This window comes from Echinops telfairi, unplaced genomic scaffold (assembly GCF_000313985.2).
Source record: "Echinops telfairi isolate 266 unplaced genomic scaffold, ASM31398v2 ScPeMD7_70;HRSCAF=299, whole genome shotgun sequence".
NCBI lineage: Eukaryota > Metazoa > Chordata > Mammalia > Afrosoricida > Tenrecidae > Echinops > Echinops telfairi.
The window spans coordinates 47,723,514-47,740,908 of record NW_022103968.1 but is presented as its reverse complement, the minus strand read 5'-3'; positions in this window follow the sequence as shown (position 1 = coordinate 47,740,908).

Genomic DNA, 17,395 nt, shown 5'->3' with positions numbered 1-17,395 from the left:
TTTCTAAATTTCCACTCACAACTGTATTCCTCTCTATGCATTTTTATACTGGGCTTTAACTCTCACTGAATCTATTATCAGCCAAAAATTAATGATTCATACCATACTGATATATTTACATTTCTATCTAGTAGTGTCTTTAATCCCAAAGGACTGTCATCCTAGGAATCACACCCAGCCACACACCTTACACACACATAAATGGGAACCCTTAGGATGAGATGAAATGAACATATACCAAATGATAATAACATAAGAAATTGGCATGTATGTCTATGTCTTCATGCCCAGTATTAATCATGGTATTAAAACCATCTCGATACAGGACTTTTGAGTGGCTGAGACAAACAGATATGAATGCCAATATATATGTTTGCCTTTGGCAAGATTACTTATCTCTTGGCCTTAGTTTCATTATTTATACAATTACCCTGTTTCCCCAAAAGTAAGACATCCCCCTAAAATAAGACCTATTTGTAGTTTTGCCTCTCGCTGAAATATAAGGCGTCCTCCCCAAAATAAGGCCCCCCATGAAGCTACTGTAACTCTAGACTCTGGACCGTAGCGGGGACACCGCCACGCAGTTCACTGTTGGCCGCAGGGTAGCCAAGCAGACAGGAAGTGCGAGGTCTCTTTTTATAAAACAATAAACAATAAATGTGTACCATATTCTTCTTCATGGAAAAATAAGACATCCCCTGAAAATAAGACCTAGCACATCTTTGGGAGCAAAAATTAATATAAGACACTGTCTTATTTTTGGGGAAACAGGGTAGGATATAATTTTCCTACTAATACTGCAAGGATTCAATAGGACACATGTATATGTCTTAACAATGCCCACAATGATATCCCAAGTACTCGAAATTGAACCATAGGGTAATGTGGCATTGATAATCATCTTGGTCTACAGATGAGAAAATAATAGTTCAGAAAGTATGGGTTTATTTCTCAGTTGCATAATTAAGAATTGTTGGAATAATGGACTAAATTCCATTTATTCTTAATTATAGGACAAAAATAGTTCATTGAAATATTAGAGTATAATGCATCACGGAAAACACAAAACAAAAAACCATGGGAGCTATGGTGGGAGCAGTGAAGTATTTAATGTTGCTCTGCTAGCCAAAGTTTGGAACTCCCATGAAAAGACCTTTTCCTGCACAGGTGTGGATAAGAAAGTCAGGGGAAAGACTGATAGGATTTACCTGTGAGTAATCATGAACAGGATTCCCTGGAATGCCATCTGGCTGAATGAATAGAAAATGAGCCCTCTGAGATGCAGGAGAGGGATTTTGCCAGGAGCAAGAGTCAGGAGTGGAGTGCATTCTCTGAGCCCCAAGATCCCTGCACAGCGAACCTGGATCCAGGAGACAGCTATGCTGTCCGAGGAGCAGCAGCCAAACCAGGAGCCAGAGCATGGAACCTCGCGGGGAACTCTGCGGGCACGTGAAGTGAGTAAGGCTGAGCGCTTCTTTGCCGGAGGCTGGCTTATGGGGTGGGGTGTTTCTGGGCACTTTAATGGGGGAGTAGAACTTGCTGACCCACAGAAGTGGAGCTGAGTGCCTCACTGGGGTGGGATGCTTCTAGGCACTGAATTCAGGGAGCTGTATTTGCTGACTCAGGAGCTTGAGATGGATGCTGTAGGCTTACAGCAGAGTGGTTTGCCCTGTGGGCACTTATTAACGGCCCTGAAAGAAGTTTGTAACTTGTCCTGCTGAACAACTGTATCCTGTGCATCTCTGACTAGCTTTTGAACATGTTGACTTCCTTAATGTAGCCTTAATAAGCATTCATGTTGTCTGTGATTTCTGTGTAGCCATTACAATTGATTATTAAAAACTAAAATGTAAAAGTATATAGTGTTCTTTGAGACAACTCAGACATAATCATTTTTGCTAATCTCACAAAATAAATCCTTTTTTGTGAGTATGTTCATATATATAACCTGTTGCCATCAAATTGATTGCAACTCATTGCAACGTTGTAGGACAGAGTAAAATTGCCCTCTAGTTTTCAAAATCTGTAATCTTAACAAAGTAAACTCCCACATCTTTCTTCTGGAAAGTGGCTGGTAGATTTGAAGAGCCAATGCTTAGGTTAGAAGCTGAGCACTTCGACCACTGACAGGCTCCCTGTGTAGATAAGTCAACAATACATAAATCCTTGACTGCAACTTCTTGCATAGAATGCAATCCTCTGGCTATATAGCAAGTCAGTTATTGAGAGGGCAAATTCCCCCTATGGATTCTGCCAGGTAAAGTCTTGTAATTACCTACAGTCAGAGCTGAGAAAATGATATTTAAGATTTTGAACTGGAACAAGACTCCTTGGGAATACCTTTTATAGAACAGTTTATTATCTACATTTCAAAGTTCTCCTTTGACAGCCTTTTCTTCTATACTTAGTAAGTACACGTAGAGTCGTAGAACCTGTTTTAACCTATGCATGTACGACAGATTGTGGGGAATGGCAGGGGAATTTGCATGGCGATTTTAGCATAGGGGTGTAAAAATTATAACTGTGGAGTAAAGAAGGGTTATTGATTAGTAGGTTGATATAATTCCATTTACCCTGGTCTCGGTAGGACCTTGCATGCGCAAGAAGCTGAGGCCCTGGAGATTATTTTCACTGGTAGTGGATGGTGGAGAGTTGTAATTCTGAATGTTTATGATGAATACTTTCACAAATGTGTTTCTGGAGAAGTGAGGGGAAAGATAGTCTTCCAATTTCTGTGTTATTATGTGAGGTAGTTAGTTTATTGTGCCAACCTAGTTGATAAACACATGTGGGGTTAACTAAGGGCGGAGGGATAAATGGCTCAGTGAGCCTCACCTTTCTAGTTCTCGGGTCTCTTGCTCTTTGATCATCGGACCAGTGTGCGGCTGCCTTGCTTGTTCTGTGCCTCAATTTGCAAGCTACACTACCTGTGGGACACCTAACCTGTGGACTGTGTCGCTGTAATTTGAGGTTCCTTCAAGACTGGCTTCACCACACTATTGGAATTTACATCTCTTGAGCTGGGGACTGTCAGATCCTGTCATCTGGCTGACTGTTGGTGACCTGCCTTGCTGTTTGCTGCCTGTTCGCAGATAGCCTGAATTGCTCTACAGAGGACTACCTGGCAGCCCTCAAGACATGAAGGACTGCCAGTGTCTCACAACTGTCTTACGGAAGTGAGTTTCACTGAGCCATTTGTACTGCTTTATAATCTAATTAACGGTTTATCTGTATAAATAGATGTATATAATTATTAGCATTCTGGTTTTGTTTCTCTAGAAAACCCTGTCTAATACATTATGTTTAAGTGCAAAGTTCACCCCGTGTCCTAATCATAAACAATGGAAAGTAATAATAGGTATTTAGTATTTCCTTTATTTGGAGCAACAAAAACAAGATCCACTAAACTCAAAAAAGCTTTTTAGCAAAGTTACTTTCATACTTTGTCTGGAAAGAACACAGTTGATAAAAACTTTGGTAGAACAGTAAGTGTTTTCATTTCTTTTCTCATGTTATAAGTGTAAAGATTATATTTTGACATGAACTGCTCATGCTTTGCAATATCATACTCTAGAAACCATGTTGCAGATGGATTTCCTTCTGTCTCTCTATCAAAGCCCTGGTGGTATAGAGGGTTACTCAGTGGACTGTAAACCATGAGGTCAGCAGTTGGAAACTACCGCCTACTCTGCAGCAGAGAAACAAGACTTTCTACTCCTCTAAAGAGTTACAGTGTCAGAACCCCACATGGGCAGTTCTAGTCTGTCCTGATGGCAGTTCTTTGCATCATCATCATCAGTCACAGGGACTTGACACTGAGCTGTGAGAGCATCAGAGAACACAGGATAAGTGTCCATTCAAAGACCTCTGTGTCTTAGTGAGTGTATAGGCTGGAATGGTTGTAGGAGATGAGATAAGTTTGGGAGAGTGCAGGAGTACAACAGAAATTCGATAGGATAATACTTCAACTAGTATTTTAATTTATTTTTAATTTGTTAGTCATTTATTTGTTTGCTCTTTATAAAATATCTCTAGGGCTAAAGAGAGTACAAAACAATTATGTGACTAGACAATCATTTTATTTCTCATTATTTCACCTGGATTAAATTAGGATACAGTTCTGTTGAGTGATTAACACTGACAGTGTGATTTGTTTCTCTCATTTGGAAAGATGCAAAAGCTTTTATGAAAAACAAGAAAACAAACAAAACTAGGCATGGTTCATTGCTTTCAGTTTCAAGGGTAAAATAGTCCAACTGGATTTTTTAATAACTGGGGAGAATATAGGGTCTTGAAACACAGGTCTCTAGTACCTGTGAGATTCTTTATTAAAAGTATTTTAGTTTTAGTCTAAAGCATTCATTCAAATGCAATTATACATCAACTTTGCAAACTTTCAGCTATAGCTACGGAAATCTGCAAATCTCAAACTCTGTTTCATATTTATTTTTGAGGTTTCTCTTTTTCCTTTTTACCTGCAACTATGCAAAGTATGAAAGAACATCTGCTAAGAACTGCCATCAGGATATTATCAGTATCACTGCTGAGATCTGCAAACTTCTGGGTAATAATTAGTAGAAATACGCACTATCAATTGTAGCCTCCAGAATAAAGGTACCAAATAAGGAAAGCAATATATCCCTATTCCTCACTAGAATCTTGAACTGCAATAGGAAGGGCCACCTACTCTGATACCATCTTTTACTATATAATTTATTTCTATTTTTTAAGATGCTATATTCTAATTCATACTTAGAGAAAATGAAGCGACTAGACATACAGGAAAATTTTAGCCATTCTGTAAGGAAAAGAGATGCTCAAAGACAAAAGAATTGAATTGTACTATGGTAATTTTTTTAAGTACTTATATTTAATTCCTGGTTTTCATGAATTCAGTTATTTTCTTTAGTTGTTTCTACATTAGCTCCAAGAATAAAAATTTTGCTCTCTCCATCTGGATTATTTGCATAGTTTTCCATGGCTCCCACCCAGTTTTTTCTAAGTTATTTAATGCTTATGTGATAACTGTGTTACTGCTGTTGTCAGTGGCCATTGAGGCCGTTCTGACCCTAATGGTCCCACGTGCAACGCAACCTAACTCTGCTTGGTCTCGTGTCACCCTCGTGACTGTGGTTACATTTGAGTCCATTGTTGCTGTCACTGGTCAGTCTGTCTCATTGGGGGTCTTCTCCCTTTTTGTTGACCCTGGACTTGACTAACCACAGTGTCCTTTTCCAGGAACTGATCTCTCCCAGTAACACACGTAAAATGTATGAGGAAAAGTCTACACGTCTTCATTTTCAGGGACCATTCTGATTTTACTTCGTCCAGGATGAACTTATTTGTTCTTCTGCCAATCCAGAGTAGCTTCAATATTTTTTGCCAACAATATAATTCAAATGCATATTTTTTCTGTGATCTAGCTTATTTATTGTCCAACTTTCATATGCATATGAGGTCATTGAAGATGCTTTGGTTTGGGTCAGGCACATCTTAGTCTTCAAAGTGAAATCTTACTCTGTAAAGAGGTCTTGTGCAGCAAATTTGCCCAATGTAATCATTCGATACATTGACATTGCTTCCATGAATGTTGTTTATGGATATAAGTAAAATGAAAACTTTGACAATATCAGTGCTTTCTCCATTTACTCTGATGATCTATGTTGGTTCAGTTGTGAGGATTTTTGTGTTTTCATTACGTTGAGTTGCAATCCCTACTGCAGGCTGTACTTTTTGCTTTTCATCAGCAAGTGCTTAAAATTCTCCTCCCTTTTAGCATGCAAGGTTGGGTCATCTGCATCCTGAAAGTTGCCCGTCAGCCCTTCTCCACTCCTGATGCTGTGTTCTTCTCCCTATAGTCCAGGCTATCAGATTAGTTGTTCAGCACACAGATTGAATAAGCGTAATGAAAGCAGACAAGCCTGGTGCCTACCTTCCCTGATTTTAAACCACGCAGTACCCCCAACGGCCTCTTGGTTTATATACAGAATCCAAAATGAGTTGCTTTGAGTTTTCCATCCTTTGTAAGATTATCAAAAGTTTCTGATGATCCACACAATTAAATGTCTTTGCATAGTCCCCAAAGCATTTTTCTTGTATCTTCAACTTTCAGCAAAGATTCATCTGATATAAGCAATAATATCTCTCCTTTAATATTCTCTTCTGAACCAGGCTTGAAATGTTGGCAGTTGTTGATGTACTGCTGAAAGTTTTGAATTATCTTCAGCAAAATTTTACTTGCATTTGATATTATTGATATTGGCCTATAATGTCTACATTCTGTTGGGTCACCACCTTTTCTTGAATGGACACAAATATGGATCAGTCAGCTGGCCAGGTAGTTATATTCCAAATGTGTTAGCAAAGATAAGTGAATACTTCTACATCAATTTGTTGGATTTTTTTCAATTGACATTCCATCAGTTAGTGGAGCTCTGTTTTTCACCAATACTTTTAGGGCAAACTAGACTTATTCCTTCAATAACACTCTTCTTAACCACATGCTACCTCTTGAAATGGTTGGATGTTGGCCAATTCTTTTTGCAAGAGTGATTCTCTGTATTCCTTCCATTTGCACTTGATGCTTCCTGAATCATTCAATATTTTGCCCATAGAATCCTTCAATCAAACATGAGAATCTCTTAAATACAGGAAGCACTACCTGCTCACTCAGGAAATCCGAACGGGGTGAAGGATTAATATATTTTATTTAGTTAATCTCCATGAGTCTAATTTCACACACTATCCAAATCTTGAAAGACACAATTAATGTGACTGTCAATCATATTCTAGAATAATGGAAAAAGAAATTATAGATATGGCTGGGTTGGCTTAGAAGATAGACTGGTGAAAAATGGATTGCTGTTGTTAAAAATAAGGGAAGCATAGAGAAAATAGAACTGTATTGTTTTAGTATTTATTAACAATTTTTAATTTCCCCTTAATTTTCATTAGGGAATTCTAGGACAATTTTCAGAAAGCATTATGGTTGCACTCAGAGTTTTCTGTGTAACTCAGAAGTAAATTAGAGATGGAGATAATGTAGAATGGCAGGCTCATAAATGGCCAATTATAGGGGTTATAGAATTATATAAGTGAGACCAGTGATACAAAAGCATGACAAGAGATTTTCCAACACCACAAACTAAACTGTGATTAAAAATGTGCTCGGAGTACGAACGCTAAATCATGTCTGTCAGGATTAATGATCAGTGGAGACACAGCTTGGAGAAGTCGCAGTCCTTTGCTTGAGCAATGGAAGACTCAATGCTTGGCCTGAATTTGAAAACCTCCTCCACTGAAAGGCAGATGTTTCTCTGCTCACGCCTTCCAGAGGGTCCTCATTTACACAACTTCCCAGGGTAGAATTTGGGTCAGAACTCTCAGGCCTTCCCATGTGCTTGCCCATCGTCTCTTCAACAAATGGTGCGGGCAAATTGAATCTCCATTTGCATAAGAATACCTTGAAGTAGGTAGGCCTTTATCTGTGTCCCTGTACCGGCATAGCGGGATTCTTGTTGGGCTGCTAACTACAAGGTCAGCCATTTGCACCCACCAGCTTATCCAAAGGAAAGGTGACTTGTTGGCAGCGAGTTTGGCTTGATTTATTTACAATAGCATGACGTTGGCGACCACATAAATGTTTATTGGCAAAGGGATGGATAAATATTGGTACATACATAAAAGGTCTACTATATACCTGTAAAGAATAATGATCTCATGACAACATGGATGAATTTGGAAGATTTTATGCTGAGTAAAATCAATCACTCCTATAAAGACAATATATAAAACTACTACTTTTTTTTTAAAGGAAAATGGTTTTCACACCAAAAGACGTAGATTCTAATTAGAAAGAAGAGGGGCAAGGGAAAAGGGAAAGGAGGAAAGAGAAAGAAAATAAAGTTTTTTAAAAAATTAAAAATATAAGTTGCAAAGCAGCACACATATGTAGAAAATAGCATTGCTAAGTAAGTAAACAAATGGTAACATCGTTGTAGAAATAGATTTTTTTTAAAGTAGCCCATTCCCTTTCATAATACTTTTAAAAAAAATCACTTTTCTTTGGTGCAGTTGTGGGAAGAAAATATTTGTTATCATCGAAGGAAGTCTCTAACATCACCATCACGGGCTTGACCAACTAAAAATTGTGGGCTAGGTGTTGAGACTACCAAAAAAGATGAGTTGAGAATCTTCCAATATGAAAGGTGATATTAAGTATGTATAAATATGTATGAGTCCAAGGTTAAATTCAAATAGGTTGATTGGGGATTAATGAGGACAAAGGAGATAAAATTACTAAATAACTAAAGGAAAGTATTATGATCTTTATCATTTCATAAGTGTGGATAGAGAGGTTAGCTTTTTGCAGGACCCACATTCCCTTTCCCCATTCTTTTTTAAAATTTTAATCATTTTATTGGGGGTTCATACAATTCTTATCACAATCCATACATCCATCCATTGTGTCAAGCACATCTGTACATTTGTTGCCATCATCATTCTCAAAGCATTTGCTTTCTACTTGAGCCCTTGATATCGGCTCCTCATTTTCCCCCTCCCTCTCTGCTGACCCCTCCCTCTTGAACCCTTTATAATTTAGAAATTATTATTGTTTTGTCATATCTTACACGGTCTGACATCTCCCTTCACCCATTTTTCTGTTGTCCATCCCCCAGGGAGGAGGTTATATGTAGATCCTTGTAATCAGCTCCCCATTTCTACCCCACCTTCCCTGATCCTTCTATTGTCGCTACTCTCACCACTGGTTCTGAAGGGATCATATGTCCTCAATTCCCTGTGTTTCCAGTTCCTATCTGTACCAGTGTACATCCTCTGGTCTAGCCAGATTTGTAAGGTAGAATTGGGATCAGGTAGTGGGTGGGGAGGAAGCATTAGGAACTAGAGGAAAGTTATATGTTTTATGATTGCTATACTGCACTCTGACTAGCTCGTCTCCTCCCCGCCACCCTTCTGTAAGGGGATGTCCAGTGGCCTACAAATGGACTTTGGGTCTCAACTTGGCACCCCCCCCCTCATTCACTATGATATGATTTTTTGTTCTGATGATGCCTGATCCCTTCGACACCTCATGAGCGCACAGGCTGGTGTGCTTCTTCCATGTGGGCTTTGTTGCTTCTGAGCTAGATGGCCACTGGTTTACTTTCAAGCCTTTAAGATCCCAGATGCTATATCTTTTGATAGCCAGGCACCATCAGCTTTCTTCAACACATTTGCTTAATATACACATTAGTCTTCAGCGATCATGTTGCCCTTTCCCCATTCTTAATAAGGACAGTGAGCCCTCATGTAGAAGGGCCTGGGTGATGGGAACAGTTAAATGCTTCAGGTTCATACTCTTATCCATTAACTATATCTTTTCCCTTAGAGAGATATGGTTTTATTATGCCTCAAGTTAAGATGAAAAGTCCCTCGAATAGCTTCATTTTTTTCTTTTTCTTTTAGATAAGAAATCTAGAGCTTAATGTAAGGACGTTATGTTATTTATGAAGATGGTATCAACACATCCAAATGAGCTTTCAAATGTCTAATACTACTGAGAAAATATATTAATTTTTTCTTACAAAGTTTGTGTTTTTTAAATGTTAAAAGATATGCATATACTTACCAAAAATAACTAATTTGATGAACAAATCAGCAGTACACCCACTTTTGCAATGATTTTCAAGGAAAGTCAGCTTCCACCTTGGAATCTCTGTGGATTTGTAAGTGTTCCCTAAATTCTGGTGCGTGACAACGCAAACATCTTTTCTCTGATTACTTGATTTGTGTAAAATGGGTCATAATATGTTTTTAAAAACTCTTTATGGGCTTTATGAAATGCAAACTATACCCCTACACTTATATGAGAGAAGACATTCTATGCTTTAAATGCTAGTGGCAAGTTTGAACTGACTCAAAAGAGGAAACTGCCAGAAACTCGTGTTTAGCATCCCCAAGAGTCTGTTTCCTTTGCTTTCCAGACTTCCATGTTGTCAAATGTCCAAAGGCAAAAATCGATATATTGATGGTGCGTTCTTCTTCATTTGTAACTAGTATCTCAGTTTTCTTATCAGTTATATAAGTGCCATATAAGTCGAAATAGGTCCTCTCTGATATTTTAAAAATGCATGCTCAATACTGAAAGAGTCGAAGAAAGTAAAGTATAAAATAAAGCTTCCTAGGAAATAAAGGTAAGAATATTTATAAGAAATATTCCCTTTTAGATTAAATGTCATCCTTGACTTGAGAGCCTAATTACTCTGGAAACTTGGTTATTTAGCTATAAGCAGAGTGACCTAGTTCTCTGTTAAGAAGGAGCAAGAGGCTATAATGAGTTTAATCTGCAAAACCTTGCTTCCTTTCACACCAATAGTTCTCTTATTAGCTTACTGTCTGCCTGAACTTTCTCTGGGAAATCACTGGGAAAATGCAAACATGTTACCAGATATTCCAGAATTATATAGACTCTCATATAACACTTTCCTTCTAGTAATGTATCTCCACTCCATGTTCAACGTACCCTTGACCCAAGGCCTGGTATTTCCAATCGCTTCACATTTATGACAAAGTTGGGCATTAAATAAGAAAGGCTGGAGGAGAGTTGATGCACTTGAATTAGGGTGCTGGTGAAGAATATTGAAAGTACACCGAACTGCCAAAACAACAAACAAATCTGTCTTGCAATAAATATAACCAGCATGCTCCTTGTAAGAAAAATTGTGAGACTTCATCTCATGCACTTTGGATATGTTTTCTGGAAAACCCAACTCTGGAGAAGGAAACCATGCTTGGCAAAGTGGAGTGGCAGGGAGAAAGAGGAAGGCCCCGGACAAGATGGATTGACATTGTGTCTGCAACAATGGACTCAGGCTTAAGAACAATTGTGAGGATGCTGCAGGATTGGCTGGTGTTTTGCTTGGTTGTACATAGGGTCACCATGAGTCAGAACTGATTTGATGGCACCCAAGAACAATGATGACAATGACAACACATGTGCAATATATCAATTATTTATATAAATAAGGTACCCCTTGTTTGTTTGTTTTATCTGTCTAGTCATGACTCGTGTGCACAATGTCATGGAATAAGAGGACTTTTTATCTATTATCATTACCATCAATCATGCATAGAATTGTGTATCCCAAGATATGTACAATTTGGCGCAGTCAAATTGTAATCATTTAATCATCCTTCATGTTGTGATCATCCAATCAATATTAAATGCATTAGAATGATATGTAACACCCAATTTAGGCCACAGCCCCATCAGCTATATGGGGAGTTTCCTTGGGGCATACCCTACATCAGCTTTTATTTTTCAGATGATAAAGAGAAAGAGGGACATGGCTACCATCAAAAAAGAACAAGAGATGGAACACATAATTGGACCCAGGGCCTCTGTGCTGCAAATCTCTTTGGACCCAGGAGAACAGTGATGCCAAGACACATGAAACACCTGCTTGAAGATCAAACACTTGCTGGTAGAGATCAAGGATGGCAGCCGTCAGTATGAAATGCAACTCAATATAAAGAAGGCCAAAATCGCCACAACTGGACCAATGGGTAACATGATCAATGGAGCAGAGACTGACACCGTGAAGGATTCTGTCTTACTTGGATCCACCATCAATGCTCATGGAAGCAGCAGTCAAGAGGGCAAAACACACATTTTATTGGGTAAACCTGCCACACAAGGACATTACTTTAAAGACTAAAGTATATCAGGCACAATCCTGCATATTTTGTATTGCCTTATATGAATGTCCAACTTTCACATCAATTCTATACTTTAACTGCTAATGGCAGATTTGTACCAACTCCAAAGAAGAAAATGCCAGAAATGTAGTTTTCATTGAAAAATGAATATTCCATCTTCATTAAGTAATGAAGAACAAAGAAAAACTGATGCATTTGAATTGTGGTACTGTTGATGAATATCAAAATTACTATGGACTGCCAAAATGACAAAGAAATCTGTCTTGGAAAAAGTATGGCCAAAGTGTTTCTTAGAGGCAAGGATGGTGAGAGTTTGTCTCATGTATCGTGGGCATGTCAGGAGAGACCAGTCCCTGGAAAAGGACATCATACTTGGCAAAGTAGAGAGGCAGTAAAAGAGAAAACCATCAATGAGATGAATTGCATATCTGCAACAGACCTACAAAGGCTGCGACAATGGGCTTAAGCCTGGGAACCACTGTAAGGATGGCACGGGACTGGGCAGTGTTCCCTTTTGTTGTGTACAAGGGTGCTTTGGGGTTGGAATTGACCGAATAGAACCTAAAAGCAACAAGACATAGGTGAAGGACAGAGAATACGGGGTCCGCTGATGTGGAAAGAAGACGAGGACCTTCCCTCCCGAGCTGACAAAGAAAAAACATCTTCCCCTGGAGTTGGCAATCTGAAATAGGACTTCTAGCCTCCTAAAGTGTGGAGAACTCATTTTTTATTGAAATGTTTCACTTGTGGTATTTTATAAAAACATTTTGTTGTGGTTTTGGTGAAAGTCTACAGATAGTTTTCCCATTGAACAATGTACACACATTTATTTCTGTGGCATATGTAACAGCACTCTTCCCACTTCCCCCGTGGGTTCTTGATTTCCACATGCTGCCTTCCCGGTCTCCCGGATGCATTGTTCTGAACAGTGTGTGTGTTAATCTGGGTAGACTAGAGAAACAAAATTCATAGACATTCATATTTTTAAGAGAGAGTTTTATATAAAGGGTAAGTGTACATTAAAGCATCGCAACCCAGTGCTGTCTAAGCCCATAAGTCTGACATTAGCCCATATGTCCGACACCAATCTACAAAGTCCTCCTCAAACTCACAAAACACATGCCATAACGCTGACTACAGGAGGAAAGCCGAGTCAGTGAACATGTAAGCATATCAGCACTGGCAGGGGTCTCCATGCAGCTGCTCCAGCACCCAGGGCTGCATCGGGGTAGTTCCATGTGGCTTCTCCTCAGGGATGTCTCACAGGAAGTGAGCCTTGCCTGCTGAGGCAGACAACTAGAGCAGCCACACTCTGGTCCAACCAACAGAGAGCAAGAGACAAGAAAGACAAAGCTCACCAAGGTATTTATCTCTTTGCCCTTCAATTACACTGCCCTTCAATGAATCCCACCTGTGTTCATTGGCCAGGTTGGCACAATAAACCTTAACTAGCACAGTGTGTTCCTCCTGGATGTTACTCTTCGTGTTATAGGTTCCTCTAGTGCTTGACTGAACCATGATTCCACGAGGTGAATCCAACTCACCAGAGTCTTGTCATTTTATGACTTTGAGTCTTGTTCTACATTTTATTCCCACTCTGTGTAACAGTGGTTCTCAACCTGTAGATCGTGACCCCTTTGGAGATCGAATGACCCTTTCACAGGGGTCGCCCCTTCATAACAGTAGCAAAATGACAGTTATGAAGTAGCAATGAAAATAATTTTATGGTTGGGGGGGTCACCACAACATGAGGAACTATATTAAAGGGTCATGCATTAGGAAGGTTGAGAACCACTGGTCTAGAACCTTCCATTGTAATCCTGATCAGAATGATCAATACTGTTAACGGTACCACAGGGCTCCTCGGGTCTCAGGCTAGTTGAAGTAGTGATTCTTGTAGTCCATTTGTCTTTTGGTTCCTTGGGATTTTCACTTTCTTCATATCTACCTGATCTGCACATGGAGAAACAATAGTTGCATCTCAGATGGTCACTCACAAGGTTTTAAGACTCTAGTCACAACTTATCAAAGTAAGATAAAGGATATTTTCTTTCTGAGCTCTGTTATGTGAATTGACCTAGGTGTCTCACAGCAGGGGTGCTGGGCTCAGGAGAGGGTGCTGCCAATCTTCAAGCAGTGTGGGTGTGTGGGCAAAAGAAGGGGTGCTTCTAGTGCCTGAGCTGGCATCAAGGCCACATGGGGAAGAAAATGCCTCAAATTCATATTCCTGGCTTGAGTGGATGGTCTTAGGAACTAGTGCTGCTCCTAGTGGGCCCCTTGCATTGTTGTTTGGGCTAAAGATAGGGTTGCCTCAAACCACTGGATCCCCATGTTGGTGTAGGCAGAGAAAGGGAGTGTACCTATGCATAGGTCCTAAGTGTGGGTACCTGAACACAGAAGTGGCTGTCACTGTATCATGGGATCCCAGGGCAGTTGAGTGAGTGGGAGAGTGGATCAACGTGGGTGCCAGGTGGAAAGGCTGGTGCCATTGGTTTGCAGGTCCCTGGTGCAAGTAGCTGGCCCTGGTCTTACGTAAGGGTCATTGTTGATGTCACTCTTCACCAATCATGTGCTAGGGGTAAAAATACATTCACCAATCATGTGCTAGGGGAAAAATTACATTCACCAATCATGTGCCAGGGGAAAATTTACATTCACCAATCATGTGCTAGGCGAGGAAACACAAACGGGAAGTAGAGAGCACCATAGACCCTAGGGCCTCTGGCTCAGGAGGAGAGATTTTCAGGGTGCGTGATAAGTGAGGTGAATCCCTTCACTTTCTCAGGGTGGGAAGCTTTCCTGGCTCTGAACACGTATCCCAGAGTCGCTTCTGCTGGTCTGAACCAAGTGTTGGGGGCTTTGGCTGGAAGCACTGCTTACTTCATCTCCATCTGGCCGTGCTGTGCAGCTAACCTGGCGGAGCACCACAATCAGTAAGCAGTTCACGGTGTCTGCTGTTTTTGCGGTCTTTCCTTCCACTTGGCAGTTGAGCCAATTCTTCAGCCTTGCCTTTAATGCTCAGGGTTCCAAATTTGTCATCTATCTATGATTCACTTGTTTGTCTGGATCTTTTGGTAGAAGGGCCAGACATGATGAAGCATTGGGCTATGCTGCCAACTGGGACCATCTCCAAGTGTGGTATTTCAAACAACTAAGACACCCTGTGGATAAGTCAAGATATGGAATAAAAGTGACCTCTCTGGAAGTGGGCAGAAGTCAACCAAGTTAGACTCTGGTGCTGTGGACTTTCTAGGGATATTCTCTGGGTTTTCCAGCACTTGAGATCCCGTAGTGCTGTGTGATGACTTTGAGAAGTCCCCTAGATTTCAAAAGTAAAACAAGAACATGAAGTGTCCAAGCTCCACTGCAGATGGAACGACATGTTCAGACGTCAGCTGCCAATCAGGAAAGACTTAAGAACCAAGCGCAACAACCTCCACTGTCTCTCAAAAGTATACATTTTAAAGGGTAATTTGTTGTATTGACATGTAAATGATATTGGTTTAGTCATCAGGTGAATTGGATTAAAAATTTTTGAAGGAGCATCCACTACTCTGGATTAACTTTCCCTTTTGGTTCCTCCATCTGATAGATGCACCCTTGCATCTTGAAAAATGTGTCAAGGTAGCACTACTGCTCAGGACCAAGAGTGATTTTTGCTGTTGAATAGAGTTCAGGCTGTGACATGAAGGCTCAAAGTATGCACAGTTGACTCTGGAAGACCTTTAAAAAAAAACCTATCCAAACATGCCTCAATATATAAAAAACAAACCAATGCTTTCACAAAAATAGCAAATGGTAAGTATAGATAGGGAATAGGAATTCATCTTATATTCTCGTGGTATGTGAATAAAATGTAAACTGTCTCATATTTTGGGGTACAGGACAGACACACGCTGCAAATTCCTTATTCCAGAGCTCCCTGGAGAGAAATATAAAAACTTTTTCTTTCACTTAGGGAAAATTTGCTGAGATTCATTTTTTTATATGCTTGGTTCTTGGCACTTTATATTTTCTCTGCTGGTCTGAAATGGAAAAGTTGAACTCTAAGTACAAATTTAAATAATATAAAACTAAATCATCAAGGTTTGAATTATAATGGTGATAAATTCAGTCAATTTTAATGACTGATTTTTAACCTTATAAAAAATAAGTTATATAACAACCTTAAGCTTTATTAAATTTAATTTAATTTGGATTAATTGTAGAGATTTCAGTAGAGATTAAATTAACTTTTTAAAGCCCTAGCAGTTTTCATGTTTCTAATATTCCCCAAACTTTCAAATATAAATTTGGGATGTTTGTTATTGGTAGGTGCTTTTGAGTTCAGTTCCAGATCATAGTGACCCCACAACAGAAGATTGGCTTCAGCATTATAGAATTCGTCATCTGGAAACAGAAAACCTAACCCTATTCACTATGTTCCAGTCGAGTCTGACTCAGAGTGACCCTATAGGACAGGGTCCAATAATGGACTCAATATCACACGTGTAAGGATGGTGCAGGAGCAGACAGTGCTTCATTCTAGTGTGCAGACGGTTTCTATGAGTTGGGACCAACTGGACAGCAATGACCACCACCACCAGAACCATTAGACTACTTAACCTTTCAACCCTCGTGTAGCTCCCAAATGGAATAACGTCTGCTTATGGCAATTGTCATAATTTCAGTTATCAACTGGAGTGGTCCCCCACCCCAACCCACCCAGTGGACATTATGCAATGTCTTTTTTGTTTGTCAGGACTGATTTGAGGAAGTTCTACTGACATCTATTGGGTTGAGCTCAGGGATGCTACTAAGCATTCTATAATAGCCAAAGATGTCTTCCAAAACAAAGAATTACCTTTACCAGATGTCAATAATACCAAGCCTGAGACCCTATTTTAGAAAAACAATTTTTCAACATTTTTGCAAAAGGGCAGTTATTAGTGTTTTTAATACAATCTGATATCTCTCAATCAAATAGGGATTCCCCTATTTGATACATTGATATATTTAACAACATATTCTTAATTCAAATGAATTATCATGTAAAAGTAACTTCAAAATCTCTTAGAAACATTCAAATGTCAAAATTGTATGTAGAAATTCCAGGACCTAGTGTGAATGTAAGTGATATGATTTATTAACTATTTTCAAGTTGTTTGCTTAAATTAGTATATAAGCTGACCCTAGTATCAGCTGAGGCACTTAATTTTACCACAAAAACTACATTAAAAATGTGCTGAAAAACTCAACTTATGCACAAGTATTTACGGTACTTGTCATTCAAATGTACTTCAGGTCAATCATATCAATGAGAATCTATTATCACAAAGCTAAGTGCATGGGAGCCCAGTTTGAAATAACAAAATTTTGCAAAATCTCATGTTCACAAGGTTATTAAGGTAGTAGCATTGTAGAGACTGGGATATTAGAGTTAAAAAGTGTTTGCAGATTTTGTTTTACATCATTCATAATGATAACTAAACCAGTTTCTATCAAGTTGGTTTCAATATTTTTACAATGTTACCTTTGGACGGGGAACTGTATGAGAGTAGAGCTCTGCTCCATAGGGTTTTCATGGATCCCTTTGCCAAAAATAGATCACTAGGCCTCTCTTCTGAAGTGACTCTGTGTGTCGTTGAATCTCTGATCTGTCCGTTAGCAGCTGGATGCATGCAGGGCAGGGAATTAT